We start from the raw sequence: 12,927 nt of genomic DNA on the forward strand, positions 1-12,927 counted from the left end.
CTACCAACGCCATCAATTAACGCCCTCTTCGTTATTCATTAATGTTGTTATATTGTAATATTGTTACACAATTTAATAATTCGCCGGTAGGTATACGCGGCCGCGCAACGTTTTAATACGTAATTAAAGAAATTACGTTGGATATTTTATATATAAAAAAAAATATCTGTTTGCCTTATTCATATAGATCGAAATGTTCTATAGATTTGCACATCTTGGATTTATATGTATATATAAAAAAAAACATTACGATTTTAGTAATCATTATAAAAACCAAATCCATTGGTTTAATTTAATTTTACTATAGTTTTGATATAAACCACTGTAATTTGTTTAATATTTTATTTACTCTATTATTACAATTTTTATGTATAAAAAAATAATAATAAGTGTATGGTTAATTAATATTCAAAAAGTATAGAATATTATTTATTTTTAAAAAATTAGGCTCGCTAAATGACCTCAATTTAACTGTTACGCTTTTTTAAACGATCTGTGAAATTTACCGTGCACCTTACTAGAGTTTGCTAGATTTTTAACTGAATATATTATTTTTAGATCTTCAGCCATCATCATAATCCATATGTTCTATTCCTATGTAAAATAATTTTAAATAATATTTAATATGTATAGCTACTATAAAATATTGTAATTTAAACTTTGTTTTAATTTTTTGTTTCTTATTAATTATTAAAGGTGCTGTTTATTAAATTGCCTATGATAATATTTTGTCCATGATACATATATTAATTTACGATTTAAACTTGCATTGGATTACATTAGATATCTGACTTTTATATTGCTTTATTTTTAAAATTTGGGTATGGTGTTGATTCTAGTATGTTTATTGAAATTTAATAACAATAATAGCAATATTTTTCCAATACTGCAATATAACGTTATATAAAATATTATGATTCAATAGGCTTGTTTAGATGATTCATCAGTGATCAGTGTAAGCATAACATTATTGGTGAAGTGATAGTTATTACTCTTTATAGTCTTATAGAGTATTATCTATAGTATGGCTGTTTTATATTTTAAGACTTTCATTTAACTAATGTTTTTAAGGACATTTATATTTAATTATTTAATTTATAGTTGCAGCGATTCAAACATATTTATGCGCAATACGTAGATACAAAAATACAACACGAGAAAAAAGTCTTCAGAGATGCGAAAATAGATTTAAATCCGGGGGTTTGGTAATGATCCGAATAGTGCTACATTTTTAAAAAGACTGTTGCCTTATTATAACTCGTAATATATGTAGCAGACTAAAGACAGAGGCGGTGCCGGGAGTTAAAAGATAGTCGGCCGAAGTTAATAAGTTCTAATATATCAACGAGACTATTAATTATACCATTTTACTAATTTTATATTACATGAGCCGTAACTTGCATGTTCTAACTTCACTACCTTAGCACGTAATGTATCACACACACACACACACACATACACATATAGGCACGCATCAAATAAACGCCAACACGTGTTGAAATCTTAGGTATTCCCGTGATCGTTATTGGTGTTGGAGTGTAAAACTATTGTATCTTATAATATCAAAAATAATTTTCAAAACATTATTAAATGATATTAGCTAGAATTTAGCTGTTTGAATATTATAAGGTCTAAAAATCGCAATTTGTATATTTTTTTGTTCCTTTATTTACTATTTTGTGAAATAATATATATACGAATAAATACCACATTATCGTGTTTTTATAATCTCAAGTAATTATACGTGTTTTAAAAGTGGTTGAAAATATTCGTATGTTCACTGTACGTGCATTGTGTTCAATACCTACGTAATATTACATTTTAATATAAGAATGTCAAAAAGAAAAGTTAAGAGATTTACATCGGAAAACCGTATATTATAGGAAAATAATAATGCAACGATTAAATGGTAGAATTGTATTGATTATAGCTTTTGGATAAGAACAGCAGTCAGAGATGGCAATAAAGACCAGACTTTTGTTGTATTATATCATAAGTCGGGTAGTGACCCGACTTATGATATAATAGTGGGTCGATAACTTTTATTTTTGTTATATGCGTTTTATTCGAGTTCCGGTTAAAATTCTGTACAAACTTTCAAACAACTAATAGGTTATAGATAGGTATACCAATTAAAGTAAAATGCACGAGTGATATATTTTATGTGAAACTGCAAATAGAAGTTCGAAGTTTATTATGTATGGTTAATTGTATTTTTAACAATCTTTATTAAACAGTTGATAATGATAATATCATTACCCATTAAACAAGTATAAATATTTAAACCTTGCAAAGGTTGTTGTGCCGTTTTAAATACTATGTTAATTATTATTATTCGATTTCTTTCATTTCGTCGATTTGAATTATTTGATTTTTAATCATTTCAATGAGAAACCAATTAACGGAATCGTTACGAGATCCTTGTTTTGTAGGGGGTAAAGTGTTAATCCTTACGCTCGTATAGCGCCATTAAACAGCTTAAAATCCCTCTTTCGCTCTATCAAATTATTATAGAACGGAAGTAGGCGGAGGTCTAAAGAAGCGAAAGCGACTTTTATCATAGGTCAACAAAATAATGTCGGCGAGGTTTTCCAACAACAGGCTGGGAGAATCTTATTTACATATCTAAAAGTTCAGTTGTTACCGCTCCCATGGCATTAACAAAGCTTTGCCGTCAATCTAAGACTGCCAATCCGGTATGACGGTGGAGGGTACGATGGTGCAGAGGGGGTAGGAATAGGGAATCAGTAGGGTAGATGCAATACCCTTTTATAAATGGGTTTAAATCCCGTGAAATGCATCTGACTTGAACCTTTTACCAATCGTTTATAAATATTCAACTTGCCATCCCGTGCTCTCGGTATCCGATCACGCGGCTGCAGCTGCTGCAGCTGGTCCCGTAGTGCTTTTAACGGAGAGGAAAAGGTTTTTAAGAAACAAAGCTACTTTGCCCCTCTTTTTTCATTTTATTTTGATACGAAACAGTAAAATACATATGTACCTATTGCAGCATATTATATTATTTATATATATATATATACAATGATGTTTATGCGACATTATTATAAATCCATTTTACGCACTAATATATTATTGTTATAATTCCATCTACGCCTGCAAGTGTTATAAAATACAGATGAGTGCGAAATGCGGTTTTATTTTTTTTTATCAGCCCGTAACCTGTAAATAATCTCATTTTCATACACTTACGGACTTATGTATAAATTCATGTATAAATTATATATATATATATGATAACTTGGCATAATAAATAAATAAATGTATTTGTTTTGTATATTAAAATGGTTGGTTGGGCGTTAAAATTAAAAATTTACATTACCGATATGGCAATATAGTGACTGGAACTGTCGTATATAGGTACCTACGATTATTTGTTTTGATCTCTTAAGTAAAATTAAAGGTCCTAATATATTATTACTATTTTTTTTTTAATTTAAAAAGAATGGCGTGTTATAGATTAATGAAAATTATTTTTAGAATCCTTAAAACGACGATTTTAAATGACTATTAATTATTGTTTTTTGTGAACTTATATTAATATATTATATTGTAAGTAAACGAAACTAACAATCTAAAAAAAATTAGATGTATGTTTTCATTTCTATTAAACGTATTTGTAAATATGATTATAAATTTTGAGATATTAAACTGTTAAACTGTTAAAATATTCCTAAACAGAAAAAAAAATGGTTAGTCAGGATTTTCTAGTTATTTTATATAAATAGCTAGATTATGGTAATATTAATCTTGTATTAGCTTTTCTGTAAAAGTTCTATAAGCAGCATCGAATAAAGAAGGTCTATATGAAAGTTTTAGACTATACTTTCTTGTAAAAATGTGTTGACAGTAAAAGTATATTTATTACATATCCCTGTTACCGATCGAAATTTAAAATTTCAATCACAAATATTCAAATACTTAGTAAGTTGTCGATATATTAGTTATTCATATAAATAATTAAATGAATAAACACTTCTTAAGGGATTTCATGAAGATAATTGAGCCCATGGTATTAGCTTATGTAATTTTTTTAAAAGTTTTCTGTTTTCTAAAAACTATAACAGTACTTATCTACCGATTACTCGAACAAGATAGAAACAAGTAAATAGATTATTCATTCATTTCAATGAGATAGATAATAAAATGCTATACCTAGTTAATATTATTTTAAACTATAATATTATTATAAATAAGATACCTCGAATTAATATATATATAGGTATATAAAATAAAATATGTTTTTTTTTTTTTAAATTGAAAACAAAATCAATTTTATACACATTTGCGCGTTGGAAAAAAATTCTCAATTTAAACTTATACGTAATTATCATTATAATCATGCAGAACACTGCACATATTACGTTTTTAACTATTGTATGACTATATGCCTCAGATATAAATTCCCTTAAAAATACAGAAAAATGGTCTTTCAAAAAATGCATTTATGACCTAAAAACTCAAAAAAATGTCCTAAAAATATCAAAATATGCATTATTCATTAAATAAATTCAAATTATTAGGTAAAAAAATAAAGTATAAAAAGGTGAGTAAAAAAAAAAATTACTTTTGACGTAAACTGTTCAATAAGAGCAATTTAAAATCGCGGCCTTGTTTAATTTAAAACTGAATTACCTGATATTATGTTCAAAATGAAAATAATTTTTATTATATAGTACTTACTTATATTTCAATGAAGTCAATTTTTTTTTGTCATAGTACGAGAAATAGGTTGAAAATGTCTTAATAAATTAAAATATGCATTAAAAACGTAAAAAAAATGCTCTAAAAAAATGTTGTGATTAGAACACGGAGTACTTGAAACACATTTGTAGATTGGAAAGTATTGTGTAAGAAATTCCAAAAAAAGATACAAATGCATTGATTTCCGAGTCCTATTTATGACATGGCGCATGAAGTATAATATGTTATGTAAAAGTCAAGTTTGTTGTCGTGATGTTGAGCAGGATTTCTTCTAAAAAAACTAAATACTCGTATGTTGTAAAAATAATATACAACATAACACTTTAATAATACATCAATGTTGAATTTAATTAAACAATTAAATTAAAATTATTTTCAAGCCGGGAATGACATAGATACATTCGGAAATGTCAACGGCTGTATAGCTATGACTTACACAAGTCAACACCAAGAGATAATAGCCCGTAGTCTTGAGATGTGACTATTTTCTAACAAGTATTATATCATATGCACTCTGCTCACATTTATTTATGAGTTCTAACATAATCTAGTAGCTTGGCGTTGATTTGGATCATTTTTATATATTTTATTTTAATATTACGTTGATTTTTGGTAGGTAGTAGATATCGAGCAGGGTAGTAATAATACTACCTATAACTTATATTATGTTACTATCGGTGAACAGCGTCTCTCGGCCTTATCTGTACGCAGTGCACAATTAATAAATGTGATGTAAAATCATGTGACTCGTAAGTACATCACATATTATAACAGAAAACAACAATAAGTATCTATATTATTTGGATTTCCAACACGCATACTCGAACATTTGCGATTCAAGCACATATTATAGTAAGTTAATGAAAATAATGTAATACGTATAATAATATTATAAGAAGCGTTAATTATTAGGTATTATGCGACGATATAATATATTCGAACGCGTATGAGATTTCAGGCGTAAAACGGTCGTCGAATTCTACATATTCTACATATATATATATATATATATATATATATATATATATATATATATATATATTATAATAGTCTGTGCAGTGAGCTATTATGTTTATATAGATGCCGGAAGCATGCTACCGTTAAATTGTAGTCGTCCGGAAACCATCAACGATACACCGAAAACCTCGCAGGGTGGCGAAAAACGATGCAGACTAGTTATATACCGTCACCCGGACGTTATATTATGTACGCGATAATAATATAATATATATGTATGACAATATTACATTATTTTATTATTGTGTTGCAGCGTTCGCGAGGGGCGGCGGTCGTCGTAGTCGTCGTCGTCGCGCAATAATCGCGTTTAATGACCGGCTCGCTTGTACGCGGCCCCAAAGACACAAACAAAGCAGCGACTGCAAATCACAATGCGTCGGACGCGAAATCGAAACGAGCTGGGGTGAGGTGCCCGGCACGCGGATAGATTGTTTCGCGGAGCACGGGACCGTGACTTAGGAAGCGGTGGCGGCGCTGCACAACGATATCCGAATATATTATTATGCATACGTACATAATTCCTTACGATACGATGGTTAAAATGACCCGCGTAATGATGCACGCAGATGTGTGCGCCGGGACCGCTGCAGCATCGTGTTATATAATTATTATTGTTATATTATTATGTACTGCACCGGAGACGTAGCGGTACAGCGCTGAAAACGGGTGTCCGCGTCGTATACACATATCATATATTATTAAATGCGATGCTGCTACTACGGCTCCTTATGTCACGAGGCGACTACCATAACATCGTGTGCATAGCCAACATATTATTGTACGTATATATATCGACGTGGGGACCCCAGTCGCGGATCTAACGATGCATAACGTAATCGCCAATCGGTGCGCGCGTCCATTATTTCTAATAGTGTGCTGGTCAGTAAGCACAGGGTGTTACCTATTACGGCGATGAATGTCGACGTAAAAACAATCGGGCCACGACTGTGCCAAATCGAAAACAAACGCGGTCGGTTTTAAATTTTTATTTTTAAAACGACTTCCGCGACGACGACCACCTCACTATATATATATTATATATTATTATAATATGACATCGACAACACATATAGGTATTAATGATGGTGGAATATCTGCAATAATTAGATAAAAAAAAAAAAAAAAAATTATACAAAATGATTTAATTATTTTATGGTATAGTTAAACGGATAAAGCTTATCAAATTTTATAGATAATCGAAACGGGTTTTTTTAACGTAGTCCCCATGAATGTGTTTTATTAATAACTGCAATGATTGTACAAACAGCAATCGTCACCACTCACGGACTATATAATATTATATCTTAGTCCGTGGTCACACTATAATTTTGTAAACAATAAATTGTATTTGGTGATTTCTTTAATCACGTATATACACGTAATATTTTATTGGATTATAAGTATAGTGTAGTAGAGGCGGACGTGGTGTAAAACAGCCGGTAAATCATGTAGCTGATATAAATATAAATTTGCGCAGACTTTATCGGGAATATTAATTTTTGAATTCAAGAATAAAAATAAATAATCCGGGGTTTGGAAAAAAAAATTTTCCTTTTGGGATGCTCCATTAAGTATGTACATTTGTATGTATTATATATATATATTCGTGTGTGGGTAATATGTGCTTATCATATAATGGTGATATTCATTGCAGAATCACCCTGTACATGGTATTAACTTTAAATCGTGTGTCTGTATGTGTGTGTGTGTGTGTTCGTCGTCAGACCCTTATATGCCAATTATAACTAACTGCCACCCCAGGGACGGGCGTTTGTACCCCCAAGAGGGGGTTTGTGCAGCTCCTTCCGGTCGCTTTTATTCCTCAGATGACCATAATAATAATAATAATGCGACATCATACAATGCGACAAACGACAATCGATGTATTATTTCCGCAGTGTCGATTATATTATGACGACATACAACCCGGAGGACCGTATAGGTTATATAGTCGGCTAATTGGACGGGTCTTCTTCGCCCCGGTGCGATTTATGATAATCGCAATCTTCCGTATATATATATATATATATATATATACACACCGTATGCGACCGACCTGTCGCATAAATATATGCGATGTGCATTATTATTGTTATATACGTACGGTTTTACCCCCCCGAGGATATTATAATGGCCGTAGATGTGCGGTCGTTGTCACGAGATCAAGAAACGATTGGAAACTCGGAATGATTATGATGGTTTCCGATTTCGTTTTTTTATTTTCTGCAACTACTTACTGTATACTATAACGATATGGAAATAGTCTCGATTTTGAATTTGTCACTGCTCGCACGGAAGTTGGAAACGTGAACGAGTAAATATTAATAGTTTTAAAATTTTTTTTTATTATTCCATTAGACCTTTCAGTTTGTTCTGCAATTAAGTCGAAAATATATGCGACAATCGTGTAAAATATATACAACAAACCTAAATATTATGTTTATGTTACAAAATTAAATGATGACACCACGACATTATACGTAATATATAGTTAAAGAGGCATATGGCAGATAATATGACCGGATGTTCTCGTATGTGGGAAGATATAATATGTATACTGTGAATTGAAGGTTCATTAAAATAATTATTTTATAGTCCTATCGTTCTCCCTCGAAATGACTTCTTCTTTTTTTTTAATCCATGTGTGCAAATTTATTTTTCGTTGCAAACAAACCAATAACAAAAATACACAGATTCGAAACGTAGTTAAAAATATTGTCAACCATTGATGTATGACATACTTGTAAGAAAGTTTAAAGTATAGGCAAACTAGACCAATGAAACATTAATAATCATTATTATGATTTATTTTGAATTGAATAGCCTAAATCGATAAGATATATTTTCATAAAAACAAATAGTATTTCTCACAATTGAAACGAGTTGGACGAAAACATTCAGTGATAAATGTGGAAGTAAAAATACAATTATAATAGTATCAGGTTCGGATGTCGGGATTTTTTCCAGTAACACGATACTTATAATAATATAATATAATACAATATAGATACTATTGGTTATGTACGGAATATCATAAACCAAATATGTAATAGCGGGTGGGCGTACACAAAAACTATAAGCCGTAAAAATATATTGATATCCTTAAGCCATCAAAATATCAAATAACTTTATGGATTCGATAATAAATAAAAACTGAATATCCCGAACCAAGTACAGGTATTATGTATAATATCGAAACGATTTTGCAGCGGTCGACAGACAAACGTAATGTGCCGTAACAGAAATCCAAGTCAAACATCGCGCGAACACTATCGTACGTATTATATAACGTACCTACATCGCTGTATCGCAGAAAACATTAATCGCCGAATGTATTGACTAAGAATTACTATTAATTTATATTTATATTCATGTAAGTAATTACTTTATTTAACCAATTCAATTATGTAGTTTACGATGATCATTCTGAAATAATATATTTATATATGTTGACGGTCCGCTTTAACAGCTGGTGATCATTTTTACCACGAATTGTCCTTGATGAAATCAGAAATATATGTACGACGAAACTCCCTGAAGATACAAATTTATCTCCATCCGTCCATATACCGATAATCAGGGTCCGTGATAGTATAGTATATTACTATAATATCGATTAACAACGTTTACGCGGTGTGTGAAATTCAAATAATTCTACATACTTATAACTATGGTTAATAAACAATTATTTAATAATGATATTAAAATGTTAACGAATAAATGTTTGTATTTATTTCTTGTGTTTTCCTGATAGTTTTAAAAATGTCGACTTTTCACCAACCAAAGTATAAACTAGATCTCATGTGTTACCAGAAACCTCACTCGAAGTTGATGATTGGAGTATTTTTCTTACTAGAAGAAGTGTTTTCAGAAATATAAAATAAAAATAAAAAAAAAACACATCATTGAAAAATCAATACATTCATCGCTCCGCTCAGAATCTAAAAGCATACGTTTTTTATATACAGTTTCAACCAAAAACAAGTCAAAGATGATTTATCCTTACTAAAATTATTTTGCGCACTCTCTAAAAAAATCATGCATAACGTGCGGCTATCTGAAAACTAACAGTAATAACAACCTAACTGACAGTATACTACCAAATAATGTCAGGTAGACGGTAGTAAGTTCGTTCTAAATACGAGTATTAGTATAAACCTAACCAATTATTTTTATATTTATGTAATTTGGTTAGTATTTAATTTATTATAGGTACATAATGTATATTGTAGTGTTAAATAAATATTCCTCGGTCACGTCGTTTTTAAATTGTTTTTTAAATAGTTGAGCGGGAAAACAACTGCAGCTGCGAACAGATTCGATCAATATATTATTATTTTACGTAGGATAATATCACACGATATAGAGTACAAACTAAAAAGTAACAATTGTAGTTTTTTACAGTGATTTGAAATGTTATTATATTTCTGTTAATATTGAATACGACAAATAACACTGAGGAGACGAATGCGGAAATCAATAGCCTATGAACTTTATATAGGGTAAGTATATATATATATATATATATATATATATATATATATATATAAATGGTATATCATAAAAGTCGATGGAAAGCCGAGGGTAATTTTTAAATTAAATATTATACACTGTAATATTAAACGGCCTCCGGGACTTATTGGAAACACGATACTTGCATTTTGAAATGACAAATAAATAATTGGTTTTATTTATTTTTTATCCATAACCACTTATATACCGTATATAACTCGTACTCGTATACATTTAACAGGGTATTGCAAATTAATAATTATATTATTATTATTTAAAATATTATATGTAAAATTGTTTTATAGCATAATATTATTTTCAATGATTTTATCCCTGCTGATAACTGTAGTAGTAAATACTAAATAATAACGGCCATTGGATAATTATGGACATTTTTAAATAATATTTCTATTATCTAGTACAGTTAGGGATGGTGAACCTATGTCACGCGTGTCACTGAGTGACACACGCGCATTATTTTAGTGACACGCCAATTTAAATATAACTCATAATATTTACTTCACTTCCAAAAAAATTACTGATAGTTTGAAATTATTTTTTACCTATATTGTAACATATCGTAAGAGATTTCCTAATCTCGTAAAATTAAATACATACAACAAATAAAATCATGTTTATATGTTTAATTAATCGTTTTTAAAGCAAAAAAAAGGCCTGAAAAGTTTCTGACACTTATATGCGAGGCATATAAAAACAAACCAAATATTTTGATTTGACACGCAGTTATCAAAAGGTTCGCCTTTAGGATTCTAAGACTCTAGTAGTTATTATTACTTTATCTGCTTACTAAATAAGAATATTATATTTATTTAAAATATTATTACAATTATAATGTGTCATGATAATTGTTTGAAAATAATTTTATGTAAATATAATATTATTGTGTTAATAGGGTTTTCGATTAATTCGTACGGAGATAGAATACAATGCGTATTGCGTAAAATCAGTTCTATCAATTACACACAAACCGCCCTTAGAAAGTTCTACCAATAATAAATGTATTGATTTTTGCATATTATATACCGAACACATTACAAATTCAACTCGTTCGAGATATTATATAATATGTTGACATTAACTGAAACCTAGTACCAACCCATATTAGGTCTTTCAACAGCAATATTGAGAAGTAAATGAGTGAAATAAATTTATATTTTACCGAATTCTAAATCGAACTTTTATTAAAAACCTTTTAAGAAAGTAAACTTATGGCTATAAATATATTTCAAATGATTATAGTCAGAATATTATTTTAGCAAGGTCTTTTAAAAAAAATATATACAGTTCTAAAACAGAGTTGGGATTTATAGAAGAAGAAAAATGAATGTATAAATAATTCATATACAATGCGGTACGATAAATCGCAATTAATTCACTATTCTTAAAGAACTGTATTATTCTAGTCGATTCAAAATACATTAAATTTTATGTATTGCATTTTATTTGTTTCACTCTAATTTAACAATTGAATTTTAATGTATTTTTGTTTGAAGTTCAGTATTTGTGTACATAATATTATCAGTATTTATAGGTTTTAAACGGTAGCTATTATACATGACTATTATACTTGGCAAACAATACTTTTGATTTACAATATTTATACACATTCCTGTAAATATTAACAAAATTATTTCCAAAGAAAACCATACACGTGATATTGTTAGAATTTTAAAGATGTTTAATTTATAATAATACGTAATTAGATAAAACCATGTTGTTTTAAATAATGTGTGGAATCGTAAAATCTTCAAATCCATTTTGTTGGTTACAATTGGTGAACGATTTTTATAAATTTGTTTATTACTGTTTATACAAGTTAAAAGAAGAACTATTATAATTAAATGGCATTTTTTTCTTTGATCAAGAACTACATTTTTTATAGTATTCATTTATTTTGAAAATTGTGAATTACAAATCCAGTAAATTATTAAAGTCGATAAATCTAAGTATTTAAGAAATAATAGTGAATAAATAATTTTAACTTTAAATGCTATAAGTAATTTGATTCCAATTCCTAATTAACTTTATTATTGCAAACAGTGCAAACGCCTTAACATTAATATTATTTACAGTTTAACCGTTGATTATAAACTTATAACTTACAGTACTAATACATTGTAACGCAAATACTGTATATTATTTATAGCTTTTATTGAAATCACTGATTCTCAGCCTAAGTGCAGTAAACTTACCTAAAGAATGCCTTGAAGTATTGAAAATAACCAAACATATTTCTACATATTTTCAACAAATTACAAAATTGAACAAAACAGTGTCATAAACTTACCTTGTTTGATACAAATTTAGAAATACAATTCCAGCATGTCGTATGCTTATTGTTCAATAAGATATTTTAATATTAATAGTTTAGTGATACTAGTATTTGAAATTGTTATCGCATCTATACAATCACATATTCATATGCAATACATTTTTATTTAGTTATTTGTTTTAAAATCGATCAAAGTAAAAATCACTTTTTTTTTTCTTAAAACATTAAAAGTTTGTTCGATTGTAACTCATAACCATATAAAATAAAAACTATTAGTATACGAGTATACCGCATAAAGGTTGTTCCGACATTTTCAGAAAATACTCAACAGTGCCGCGGGTAATACGAGTTCGAGATCCATAGATTTAACACTACGGAAAACG

Source organism: Rhopalosiphum maidis, chromosome 1, assembly GCF_003676215.2.
Source record: "Rhopalosiphum maidis isolate BTI-1 chromosome 1, ASM367621v3, whole genome shotgun sequence".
In the NCBI taxonomy this organism is placed as follows: Eukaryota; Metazoa; Arthropoda; class Insecta; order Hemiptera; family Aphididae; genus Rhopalosiphum; species Rhopalosiphum maidis.